This window comes from Tupaia chinensis, unplaced genomic scaffold, assembly GCF_000334495.1.
Source record: "Tupaia chinensis unplaced genomic scaffold, TupChi_1.0 Scaffold145257_1, whole genome shotgun sequence".
Taxonomy (NCBI): Eukaryota; Metazoa; Chordata; class Mammalia; order Scandentia; family Tupaiidae; genus Tupaia; species Tupaia belangeri.
Genome location: NW_006205117.1, coordinates 463,215 through 477,685, shown reverse-complemented (window position 1 = coordinate 477,685; position 14,471 = coordinate 463,215).

The window sequence follows — 14,471 nt, the reverse complement described above, 5'->3', positions numbered from 1 at the left end:
ACATTGATAAAACTTTTCCTTTAACCTTACATTCTATTACAGCTATTGTCTCGAACAACATTTAGGAGTTGACTATACATGTTCTCCCCATGTATCCTTCCTCTTTCCTCTCTCAGGCCTGTTTTAGACTTTCATTGACACCAGTTCATCACAACTGCTCTTCTCAAGGTCACCACTGACCGCCTCATTGAGAAACTCTATCTCTGTTCTCCATCCTATCTGATCCACTGGCAGTATTTAATAATGTTGATAACTTCCTCTACTAAAACACTTTCTTCACTTTTGGGATAAACAATAAAATCCCCTCCTACTTTACTGGCAACTTTTTTTTACAAAGCTTTTTGCTGGATCCTTCTTATTGCCCAATTTCTTTCTTTTTTTTTGGGGGGGGGAGAGAAAGGTTTTTCACTATAGGGCGCATGCGCTCACCAGACAGACAGAGTGAGACATAGAGTCAGAAAGCGAGAAATCACCCCCCAGGGGTGATTGTCATGCCTTAATCCCTTCTCTTCCACTCTCCTCTTGGGATCTTGGGCACGCACGCACATGCGCCCGGTGTGAGTTTTAAGCCACCGTGTCCGGGATGCAAACTGCAGTCGACAACGTGGGAGTCCAGCGACATAGCCATTACACTAACTGCTGGTTCCCCTTATTGCCCAATTTCTATAGGTCAGAATGCTTGCTACTACAGCCCTTTTCTCTAGCTATACTCATTCTTATGTGAGCTCTTTCAGGTCCTCAATCTTAAAAATCATTTATGATCTGGTGATTCTTAAATGTGTGACTCTAGTTTCAGTCTCCAGACCCATGTGCAGCTACCCATTCAACATCCACTCGTAGATCAGCAGCCAATATTTGAAGTGTACTTTTTTTTAATGGCTAAGGTATTCCACAGAGTACATATGCCACATTTTTCAATTCACTCATCTATTTTTGGACCTTTGTGTTAATTCCATGTCCTAGCACTTGTAAGTAAAATGCAATATTACTGGGTTGTATGGTAGTTTTATTTGTAGGTTTCTAAGGAATCTCCATATAGTTCTCCACAGTGGTAGTACTAATTTACTTTTCCACCATACAAATGGTCAAAAAGCATATGAAAACATATTCTACATCTTTTATTATAAGGGAAGTGAAAATCAAAATCTACACACTTCTTACTACCTGGGTTAAGTACTCTTCTTCTGTGACAATTATGTCACCTAAATAATCTGCTTCTAATCTCACAGGTGTGCAATTTAGTCATTATAAAGCTATTAGAATGGGCCTATTTAAAACGTTAGATTTGCCAGACCTCAAAATCCTCTATTAGTTTCCCATCTCTAACAGAATAACCCAAAGTCTATCCATAGTCTACAGATTTCATACTATAGCCCACAACTAACTATATGACCCCATTTCCATTGTCACCTATATTTAGTTTACTCTAGCTACACTGTCTTCCTTGCTATGCTAGAATACCCCAAGCATGCTCTGATCACAGGACTTTTGCCCCTACTGTTCCAACTACCTGGAAGTCTTTGTATCCTGTGATAACATCATGGCTAAATCACCACTTCAATAAAGACTTTCTTCAGCATCATGGCTAAATCACCACTTCAATAAAGACTTTCTTCAGTGGTCTCTCATCCCAGAGGTCTTTGTTCAACCCCTTAAATAGCACTCTGACACTGTTTGTCTTCTTATTCTGCTGTACTTTTCCTTTGCATAACTAAACTTGACATAAAATAATGAAATGCGTAGACTTGAGTTGTGTTTCCACTACTCTCTTGTGACTCTAGGCAAATTCCTGATTTCACTATGATTCCATTTCCCGTTCTGTAAAATGGAAATAATAATATAACTTTCCTCAGAAGGTTGTTAATTATGTAACAATTAGATAATTCTATATATTTGAGTGTATGTGGTTGTGTGTGTGAGAGAGAGAAAAATTAGCTCTGGCACATAAGGACTAAATGTTATCATAAATATTATTACTTGCCTCCTTCCTTTAGAAGATAAGCTATATAAGAGCAAACATTTTGTCTGTCTTTTCCTCCATTGTATTACTAATATCTAAAATAGAAACTTCATATGAAGATATGTATTGGGACCAGCAGTTAGCATAATGGCTATGTCGCTGGACTCCCATGTAGTTGACAGTGGTTCGAGTCCCAGACTTGGCGGCTTAAACTCATGCCGGGTGCGTGTGCGTGCGTGCCCAGGGTCCCAAGAGGAGAATGGAGGAGAAGGGACTGCGATATAGCCATCCGATCTGGGGGGTGATTTCTCGTTTTCTGTCTCTCTGTCTCTATCTGTCTTTACGGCGAGTGCACATGGCCTATAGCAAAAACCTCTCCAAAAAAAGAGAAAAAAAGATATGTATTGAATAAATTTTTAAGCGAATGGACATTTGTGCATCATATATCTGGTCACTTAAATTAATTCACCTAATTTTTTTTAAGGTTTTTGCAATAGGGTATGTGCACTTGTCAGAGAGAAAGAAAGAGTGACAGAGACAATGAGAGGGAGTGAAAAATCACCCTCTGAGGGGATGGCCATGCAACAATCCTTTCTCCTCCAGTCTCCCTCTTAAGATTTTGGGCACACACACAGATATGCCTGGCATGATTTTCAAGCTCCCAGGCCTGGGACTGGAACTGTGGTCGATCATGTGGAAGTCCAGCACCTTCACTGCTATGCCATCTGCTGGCTCCAATTCACTTAAGTTTTAATAATTTTTAGTTATCTTTTCAAGCTTCTAGGTATCTCAACATAGTAAGTTCAAATATTTTACTTTTCTATATTTACTATTAAAAGTGTTTGGAATAACCCCCTTCCCCCCAAATAACATGGTGGTTAAGCGAGCTGGATCCCACATGGCCAGCTTCACAGTTCAAAACCCAAACTCGGAAGCTTGAAAAACAGACTGGGCATACATGGCCAAAAGTCTTAGAGGGAAATTGAGGAAGAGGGACTATGGCATGGGTATACCCCTAGGGAATGATTTCTCACTTTCCCTCCCTCTCTCTCTCTCTCTCTCTCTCTATCCCTCTCAGGTGAGTTCATGTGCCCTATGGCAAAAATTAAATAAATAAATATATTTTGTATATCTTTAATTAACCAGAACTTTTACAATGAAATAAGTTTTGCTGGCTGTCCTCTCATCTTAATTTCAAAGCAACAAAATAATGGCTACTTCATTCAAAGAAATACTTTATATGTGTGTGTGTGTGTGTGTATATATGTGTGAGTGTGTGTGTGTGTGTGTGTGTGTGTGTGTGTGTGTATACATACACACACACACATATATATATTTTCCCCCTGTATGAAACGGTCAGACAGACAGAAAATCAGTCACCTCCAAAAGTCAGTCACCCCCAATAGGGCCTTTACACCATGATCTGCTCCACGCCAGCAAAGATCAGGAGCACATACGCACATGACTAGCAAACAGAGACTAAGGCCATGAACACTGGGGCCTTCCCATATGGCCTCAGTATCACAGAGCATTACAGTACCACTACACCACCACGGCTGGCCAAAAGAAATTATCTTAATACAAACACTTTTAAAGCTAATTAAATTTCATTTTTAATGTACTGCAGTGGTCAAAGAATTTATTTTCTTATTTAACCTGGTGAAGAGTGTCTATGTGGTAGCCAACTGTTGCTATCTAAGCACATGGTTCCTGAAATTGTATAGACAAATACACAACTCCCAGCTCTGATTTACCAGCATAATGACTTCAACCAAGTCACTAAATCTCCCATACTTTCTTGAAGGTTTACTGTAATAACTGAATAAAGCAAAAAATATAATATACTTGAAGTAATTCACAAATAATTAAACATATATACTAATAAGTATTAGGTATTTCTTTCCTCTGCATTTTTTTAGAGGTTTTTGCTATAGAGCGCATTCACTCACCAGAAAGATAGACAGAGACAGAGAGAGAGAGAGAGATATAACCCCCCCACCTCCAGGGGGATGACCATGCTGCAACTCCTTCTCCTCCATTCTCCTCTTGGGATCTTGGGCACGCAAGCACACATGCCCAGCGTGAGTTTAAGCCACTGGCTCTGGGACATGAACCACAGTCTATGTGTAGGTTATGTGCAAATACTTAGCCTTTTTATATAAAGAACTTAAGCATCTGTAGATATTGTGGGACCATCTTAGACACAATCTCCCGAATACCAAGGGATGACTATATGTGGAAACATCCTTCATATGTATTATTTCAGATTAGAGTAAGTGATTATTTTCTGATCATTTTTCCTGATGTGGTTTGGCTAAACTATAATGAATTTGTGCATGAGCTAGTAGTGTGGTGATTAAAGAAGCTGGATCCCACATTGCCAACTGGCAGTTCAAGTCCCAGTCATGGAGGCTTGAAAAACATGCCGAGCATAAGTGTACACATGCCCAAAATCCTAAGAAGATAAGGGAAGAAAAAGAATTGTGGCATGGCCATTGCCCACTTTGGGATGCTTTCTAACTTTCCCCCTGTAACTCTCAGGTGAGTTCATGTGCCCTATGGCAAAAATTAAATAAATAAATATATTTTGTATATCTTTAATTAACCAGAACTTTTACAATGAAATAAGTTTTGCTGGCTGTCCTCTCATCTTAATTTCAAAGCAACAAAATAATGGCTACTTCATTCAAAGAAATACTTTATATGTGTGTGTGTGTGTGTGTATATATGTGTGAGTGTGTGTGTGTGTGTGTGTGTGTGTGTGTGTGTGTATACATACACACACACACATATATATATTTTCCCCCTGTATGAAACGGTCAGACAGACAGAAAATCAGTCACCTCCAAAAGTCAGTCACCCCCAATAGGGCCTTTACACCATGATCTGCTCCCAGCCAGCAAAGATCAGGAGCACATACGCACATGACTAGCAAACAGAGACTAAGGCCATGAACACTGGGGCCTTCCCATATGGCCTCAGTATCACAGAGCATTACAGTACCACTACACCACCACGGCTGGCCAAAAGAAATTATCTTAATACAAACACTTTTAAAGCTAATTAAATTTCATTTTTAATGTACTGCAGTGGTCAAAGAATTTATTTTCTTATTTAACCTGGTGAAGAGTGTCTATGTGGTAGCCAACTGTTGCTATCTAAGCACATGGTTCCTGAAATTGTATAGACAAATACACAACTCCCAGCTCTGATTTACCAGCATAATGACTTCAACCAAGTCACTAAATCTCCCATACTTTCTTGAAGGTTTACTGTAATAACTGAATAAAGCAAAAAATATAATATACTTGAAGTAATTCACAAATAATTAAACATATATACTAATAAGTATTAGGTATTTCTTTCCTCTGCATTTTTTTAGAGGTTTTTGCTATAGAGCGCATTCACTCACCAGAAAGATAGACAGAGACAGAGAGAGAGAGAGATATAACCCCCCCACCTCCAGGGGGATGACCATGCTGCAACTCCTTCTCCTCCATTCTCCTCTTGGGATCTTGGGCACGCAAGCACACATGCCCAGCGTGAGTTTAAGCCACTGGCTCTGGGACATGAACCACAGTCAACTACATGGGAGTCCAGCGACATAGCCATTACGCTAACTGCTGTTCCCATCTTTTCTCTACATTTTTAAAAATCTTTTTTTTAATACTTACACTCATCTCTTTGACATTTGTGTATAGAAAATGTACTAAATATTAGCCAATAACTCAGCCACTGAGAAGTTTATCACAGTTTAATAAAAGAAATAGATCATCTAATAATGGTAACGCATGTAAAAATGTGCCTTAAGATGTTTAGTTAATGCTTAGTGAATGAACAAATAGTTAAGTGAAAAGCTTCCGAGTGTACATCTTTCTAGAGATTCCAATTTAAAGTTATTATTTATCCTGTTTAGCCTTGTCAAAGGCTAAACATTTCAGTTCTTGTATATATTAGTACAATATACTTTATGTATGTCTGTGATTAGAATTGGGGGGGAGAAGATCTGGGAGAGAGAAAATAGAGTTTGTAGAAACTCAAATTGTAGAATGACATCATGGTATTGGTGCCTCAAAAATAAGTTTCAAAATAGAAAAAATCTTTAGTAATTTACTTTTGTAAACATCTAGTTCCATTATCAGCAGTATATTCCAACCATTACATAAGAAAGTGCTATGAACACTTTGAAAAAGCCAAAAAATGAAAAATTCATCAGACTACTAAATATCCTTTTACTATTTCCTTCTGAGTCTCCAATAAGTACTTAATTGTGAGATAAGGCAAAAGTTCAAAATACTGTGCTGGTATTTTTCCAATTTCAGAAAGATAAATAGACATCCTTAAAATTAAACCTAAAAATATTATATTCACCTATCATCATCATCCATCTTACTTAGAAAACAATAGTTGACAATCCAAATAGAGTTTGATGGATCCTAGGTTCTCAAAACACAGAAGAATGATTTTGGACAGATGCTTCATCAATGACAAATTGGTCTTGAGGGAAACATGACCACCTTGGAAAAAATCCACATATCCGACTTCTTTTAGTTTCAACAGCACTCATTTGGAACTATTTTCTAATCTTAAATTTCTAAGTAAACTTTTGTTAAAATAAATATTAAGGAACTCCTTTTAAATTAGATTTAAATAAATCCACTGAAGGCTAAGATTACATTTTAAATAGCCCACTAATCAACTCTCCAATTTTTATGGCAATAAAATTATTGGCAAGATTTTGCAATGTGGTTGATGGCATCAACCACAAAGCTCTGTTTATAAGTACATATTATCACATTAGGGGCACACTGTTTTGATTTTTAGAGAATGTCATTGAAGTTCTGACCTTGCACTAATCTGATTAATATTTTTTGTGTAGTGGCCTGTATTTCATTTTTAACAACACTCAGTAGAAACAGAGAACATATTCCATTTCAAATTACACTAAGTATCTGTGATTAGCACTTTTAACATCGAAAGCTGTGAAATTATCTCCTAGATATATTCCAGGCACTAGGGTGAGAAAAAAAGATCTGAAGCAATCTTTCACAGAGCATCAAGAAGCAGCAAGAGAATGTCAAGAATTTCATAGCCAGGTACATCACTGATTATTGAAGTATTTCTTCCAAATTGATGGTAAATGTTTTCTAACCATAGAATTAAGCTCTCAAAAATACATTCACACTCACACATAAATATAACCATCATGTGAGGGTTTACTATGTATGATATGAGCTTATTCTCAGTCTACCTATTTCAACTTTGCTTCTGCTTCATTATTTTATTTTGTTCCTTTTACAGCCACTTCATTATCTTGAGACCTGTTTTAATGTCGTATTCAAAATGCAAAAAGAAAATGCAAAACTAACAGTGTGTCTAAAATTCTCTTAACCTCTTAAAAATAGACCTATGGGGTTGGATCTATATCACAACAGTAATACGCTGCTCAAAAGAAGCTGGGTCCCACATGGCAACAGCAGTTCAATACCCCAGCTCCGTCAGCCTGAAACGCTGGGCACACATATGAGTGCACAAGGTCCAATGGGCTGGAGGACTGGGGGAAAGGGACTAAACCCTATGGAGCATGCTCCTGTCTGTTTGTCTGTCTCTCTTGCTGCCATCCATATACTATATGGTGAATAAAGAAAAAAGAATAGATCTATAAATTACACCTATATATGTGTATGTGCATTCACAATCACACACAAGCACACACACACACACACACACACATGTGTTTTCTTGGTTCAGACAGTTGATCATTTAGGGCTAACAATTTCTGGAAAGTTTTACCATTCTGCTTGACTTAAACATTTGTATATTTAATGGATCATACAGAACATTCTCATAAATGAAAGGGAATGAGTTGTGCTAATTGGTTCTGACCTTCTCTAGCTTATTACTGTTTCAGAAACCCTGAAAATGACTAATAGAAATGACTCTTCTCACTAAAGTCTGACCCAGGACACCAAAGCTTTCCTCTCAGCCTGCTGAAGGAGATCACAATTTCCAAGATCTTATATTTGAGAAAAGTACAAGAGTCATTGACTCAAAGCTAGCAAGACCCTTTGCCATAGTCAGATCCAACACTCTTCCACTATTATCCAGCACAGTACCCTGAGCTCTCATCCTTTTTGCCAGACCAATTGCTGCCCATCCTTCAAGGCTCTCTCTGGCTTCTACTCCTCCAGGAATCCTTCACTAGTTAAAAAGTACCCTCCTAGGATTTCATTTAGAACTCTTAATATACATCTATTCCTTTCTCAGGATGCTAACCAAAAAACTCTTTGTAGTTGAGATGTCATCCCCATAGTTCAATCACGTATCTCGGAAGAAAAAAAAGTCACAGTGTAAATAGGTTTATATCAGATACTCCATTATTAATAACTTTATAATTCTGCCTTTGCATCTATCTTTTGCAAAGTCATCATCTTCACCATTCTCTTTCTGAGAGCATCTTAGCCTCCAGGAGTCACTAATCTCTGCTAACAGAATTCCACCTTCGAGCATACCAGAAGCATGTAGCCATTGTTGACAGCATGGTTCTCCTTAGACTGGGTCAGACAGAAACAACTATTTTGATTGCCATGAATCATATGAACCGCAGCTTCTTCTTACCTAGCTGTATTTTGTGTTCCCAAACACCCATTCCCACTGTGTCAGTGCTCTTATGCCCTGGCTCCTATGATGTGTCTGCTCAAGGCTGGCCCCTTCTCCAGGGAACCTTCTAACCTGACAAGGGCTGCCTTATCTCACAAGTGACTGCTTGTTCCCCCCTTTTCCACCTTTCCTCCCCTGCTTTACCTCTTCTCTTACAAACACCTTTTCTTTCTTTTTCTTTTTTTTTGGAGAGGTTTTTTTGGTATAGGGCACATGTGCTCACCAGAAAGACAGAGAGAGACAGCGCAATCCCTTCTCCTCCATTCTCCTCTCAGGATCTTGGGCACACACGCACATGCACCTGGCATGAGTATAAGCCACTGGGTCCTGGACTCAAACTGTGGTCGACTACATGGGAGTCCAGTGACATAGCCATTACACTAACTGCTGGTCCCACAAGTATCTTTCGTGAATATTACTCCCTCAATAAATCTGGCCCCTTATCCTTGTTACAGGCTCTGTTTCTAGGCTACACAACCTTACACAGCTGGTAAACAAGCTCCCTTTGTAACTCAACAGAAAATAAATAACTCTGCTAGTCACTCTGATAGTAATAACTGCATTTAGATTTTAGAGTTCGGAATACAGATTCTATTTTGATTTCAGATATAATGTCACTCAAATAGATGTCTATAACTGCATAATTCATCTACTGAAACAAAATTCCCTGAGTTGTAGTAAAATTAAATGAAATGAATATAAAAGCTTAGCAATTGCATTTACCGAGGTCATATATTTTTAAAAACTCAACTTCTTGAACAGACTAGTACTCAAATTCTTGAACAGACTAACCTGGTGAAAAATAAAACATTCATATTTATCTAAGAAGAATTCAAAAGAAAAACCTATTTAATTTTGTAAAGTGGAGAAGAATAGTCAGTTTTAGGAAGTTTTATCTCCCAGAAGCAGTGGACAACAGAGAAAAACGAAGCCAAATATAATTTTACATTATATAGACAATAAACGTTTTAGGTTTACTAGACTACAGTTCTTAAAAGCTATTTCTTGAAAGATTAGTGATTTCTCTCTTACATTGTGTTTTATACTTATGTATATGTTTAATAAAGTTGTTTGAAAAGATAAGTTTATATCCCAGTAGAAAGTACTTTCAAGAAAAAAAAATCTTACTTATACGAGATTATGTATAAATACTTCTAGTTTTTCTAGTAATAACCAGTTTCTGACATAAATTGACTTAAGGACATTTAGTTTCTAGCTTATTTAAAGACATGAAAAGTTTATGCTAATTTTCATATTATTACCATTTTTCATTAACTCATTAATGTAACTATTATTTCTGAAACTTCTAGAAACATTTTTTTCTTTTAGATTATTTGGTAATCCCACTATTAATCTGACTTTACTTTGATTGATTAGCTTGCTAGGAATTGGCTTTAAATTCCCTGTAATATTAATTCTTTTTTTAGTTTTATTGGAAATATAACACAAGTCTAGCATTTTCCAACAAGATAACTTTTCATTCTTTTCCTTTTTCTTTCTCTGTATGGATTGTAGAGTTCTCATACCTCACCCAAGTCCCTCCACAGGAATGATTAAGACAGACACCCTCCAATTAAGAAGTCATTCATGAGTTTAAGAATGAAAACCCTTTGTCAAATGTTATCATCAAAAAAGCATAAATATTAGTATCCATCTAGTAGGGCAGGGCACTAGTCATCTAGATAATTTGAGGAACTCATGCAGTATGTTTTATTGTTTATGTTATTATAACTATTTGCCATAAATTCCTCATCTAACTTCAATACAAAATAAGGAAGCAAATTCTTTGTTTACTAAATACCCCTCTGTTGAATAAGGAGAATTGGCTGACTGGCCTTCTATTCCATTTGTGTTCTTTTATTTTTGTTTAAGGATTATTTTATTCTATTTATTTTAATTTGACCAGAGAGGGACAAAGAAAGAAGAGAAAGAAAGAGAGAGAGAGAGAGAGAGAAAGCAAGCCTCCAGGTCTGGGACTCAAACCACGGTGGGCCATGTGGGAGTCCAGCACCCTTAACCACACACCACCTGCTAGCCCTCCATTTGTCTTCTTCTTTTTTTTTTTTTTTGGAGAGGTTTTCGCTATAGGGTGCGTGCGCTCACCAGCCAGACAGAGAGAGACATAGAGACACAAAGTGAGAAATCGCCCCCCAGGGGGGATAGTCATGCTGCAATCCCTTCTCCTCCATTCTCCTCTCGGGATCTTGGGCACGCATGCACATACGCACGGCGTATATATATATATTATTTTACTTATTTATTTTAATTTGACCAGAGAGAGGCAGAGCAAGAGAGTGAGAAAGCAAGACACTAAGTCTGGGACTCAAACCAGAGTCAGCCATGTGGGAGTCCAACACCCTTAACCATATGCCACCTGTCACCCTTCCATTTGCCTTCTAAAATGTGGCTCTGTGTAGCTGATACTGAAAAACAAAAATATATTTCAAACTCCCTTGCAGCTAGGGTCCTAGTACCAAGCAGCTTCTACCCAGGAGACCCACTCCTCAAGGCCCACAAGATAGAAGTGGATGGGGGCCAATCATCTATGTCATCACTGTTTCCCAAGGGCAGTCACAGCAGAGAGCTGGATCTTTCTGAAGTGAAATTCTAGTCACTGCCTGAGAATGCACGGCAGCAATTACAAATGCTGCTGTGGTGGCTTATGATTCCCGTCCTTTGATAATGGCAAGGGAGCAGCTGACTGGCAGTTCTATGTTCTGGCACTCATTCCTGAAGGATCTGTCTAGAGCGTACTCTCCCTTTTTTTTTTTTTTTCTGAGTCCTTTTTTGCTTCAAGTAGCGAGAGTTGCTGTTTCTTTTGACTGTAACCTGACTGATACTGCCTCAAGAACTTTGAAAAGAGCACCTGAAGTGCATTTGAAGTAAATCAGAGAATTCCAATAATAAGTTTGAAATCATTTTAAAGACACTCAGCCACTGAAGATCAAACTTCGTTGTAGCCTCCAGCACTTGTTAGAGAGGCGGAAGCTGATTAAGCATGCTGATAGGAAGGACAGCAGGGTGCACAAAGCCATCTTTGAAGTCAAACAGGGGTGTTTAAACTGATGGGTTCCCAGTCAGTTACAGCTATAGTTTCCATCCAGGAGGACAAAATAAAAGGTAATAAAATCAAATTAAGATAAATGAATTAAGATAAATGTCCCGTGGTGGTCATCATTGGCAGGTCAGTGTCTCATGCCTGGGAAAATAATCCATGCTAAACTAGAACAGAAGGTGAGACAATAGAACAGTCAAGAGAGGGAAAACTTTGGAAAGCAACAGCCTTGAGGTCTTTGATCAATTTTGCTGCATACTGACTGCATGACCATCAACCTATTCTGTGGTCTCTGAGCCTCAGTTTCCACAACTTTAAAATATGGATATTAATACCATGCACATAGAGGTATTTTATTAGAAGTAAAGTCTGCAAGATACATATAGTTCGTAGCTCCTAACAAGTGTTCAAAAATGGTAATTTCTATTATTCCCTCAGCTATTAATTTAATAGTGAATCAAGCCTTGTTTACACAGAAGCAGAAAGAATAAAATAATAGAATTGAAGCAGAAGAAAGCAAAAAAAAATCATAATGAAAACAGACAGAAGGACTAATATTGTCTTAGGGGCCTTGAGACATAGGGAAAAAGGAAACATTGTCCTATGGTGAGGAGAAAGGAAATAAAGTAGTCTGGAGACACAAAGAATCCAGGACAGGGCCCTCCTGCTGCACGAATGCTGGGTGACTGCTAAAACATGAGGTCTGCTCTCAGCAGTAGAGGCATGCATAATGGTTTCTATTATAATTTTCTGTTTTCACTCAAAACTTGCCAGAAGTGTTCTTTTGAGGTAAAACTTTCCAGTATTTTCTACAGTTCAAATTGATTATGCGAGGTAGTACTGGAAGAAAATAAAGACATATTTGTTATTAGAATGCAAGGAGGTGGAAGAAGACAAAAAAATAAAATCATAAGATGCCCCTTGTGAAAAGCTAGCCATGTTAAATTGTCATTAAAAAGCAGTTGAGTTTTTATTAAAATTCGGCATATAAAGAAGGCTTTACAGTGAAAGATTTTATTCTTGTCTACAGGTTCTGAATATAAACAATACTGTTTAAAATGCATAATAATCTGAACCCCATGAGTATAACAACCATATTCTACGCTTGGCTTAATGTACTCTAATTGTGTCCATAGCTTCCATGCACAATTTCTACAGCCAACACGGCGTGAAAATAACTGGTTCATTCAATTAAATCAATCAAACAATTGGTCAGTTCAGTGAAACAAAAAACAATTGCTTTACCATGCAAATCAAACTTGTGTATAGACATATCTGCAATCTTCTAGTTAATTTATTTCCCATTATTTAAAAAAAAAAAAAAACATGTTGGACCAGCTGGTGGCATGGTGGTTGAGGCAGCTGTATCTCATATGGCTGCCAGAGTGGTTCAAGTCCTGGACCTGATGACTTGAAAAACATGTCAGCCACATGAATGTGCATGTCCAAAATTCTAAGAGGAGAATGGAAGAGAAGTATTGCACTGCTTCATGGTCATCCCCTCTGGGAACTTCTCCCTCTCTCTCTCTCTCTCTCTTGTACTCTCTCCACTCTCCAGTGTGCACATACATCCTGTAACAAAAAAAAAAAAAATACTTAAAAAGAAATGTGAAAACAGCATAGTATATGCACCTTATTATAAATTCTTTCAATGTAGTTACAACCATATTCAGTAAACTTCAATCTTTATCTGGTTCCATTTCTCTTTAAGCAAGTTTTTGTTGTTTAGGCAGAGGTAGGTCTGAAAAGTACAACTCTCTTGACCTTATCTCAAAAGTATGGTGCTCCTAGGGAAGCCATGAGCTCTAGACATTTTAGGAGATATCAGCAAGTGATATAGCTCAATGGATACAACTTGGAGGTTGGGCTTAATTAAGTATGTGATTCTATGCAGATATTTGAACTGAGTAGGAATCAGGGAATGGCACTAATAATGAATAATAAGGCAATAATAATTAATAACTAATGAGATTGTTGACACTCTTCAGATTGGCGATGCTTTTGAGAAAAGGAGATGCTACAATAGCCCTTACACTCTTGGATACCAATCCCACATAGCAACCTGTGCTGCTTATTGAAATCAAGTCCTCAGAAGAACTTCTAGCCAATGATTCCAACTTCCCTCTGGTGTAAACAATAGCCTATCTCTGTCACAAGCCAATGCTTCTCTCTAGCCTGTGAGCATGCTGGCCATTTCAATCCACTGTTCCCCTCAAGGAAGAGACTGCTCCACAGATGTTTGTAGTGTAAAACACTTTAGAGAGAATTCAGCATGTGATACTACTGTTTTAAGGAGAATACAAAAGATCTTCTAAAAGTTCAGGGGAAAAAAGCATATTTTCAAAAATACTATGCATGGATTTCCATATTTTAGCACCAAATAAGCTTGCACTTGAATTTTAATTTTTTCTATGAATATTTTGCAGTCCCCTTGTATCTACCATCCTCTCCCCAGGTCTTCTATCTTGGCATCCTCCATGCCTTCTGGCAGTCACCAGATCTTTTATGTAATTCACACCATCCTCTCAGTCATTCTGCCCAGCAAGCCTGCTGGCCTACAGACCATTGTGGTGATGGTTCAGTTATTGGCTGCTGTGGCCATTACTTTCCCAGTTCATTGGAATAGATGGCATGGTGCCATCTATCGATCCTCTCTTCTGGTTCCCTCCCTTCCCCCTTCCATTTTTCTCTTTTCAGGTCTTTATATCACCTTTCTCTCTTAACCTTCCCATCCATTCTTTTTTTTTTTTTTTTTTTTTTTTGTGTTTTTTTCTCCTTATGGTCACAGTGCTTCCT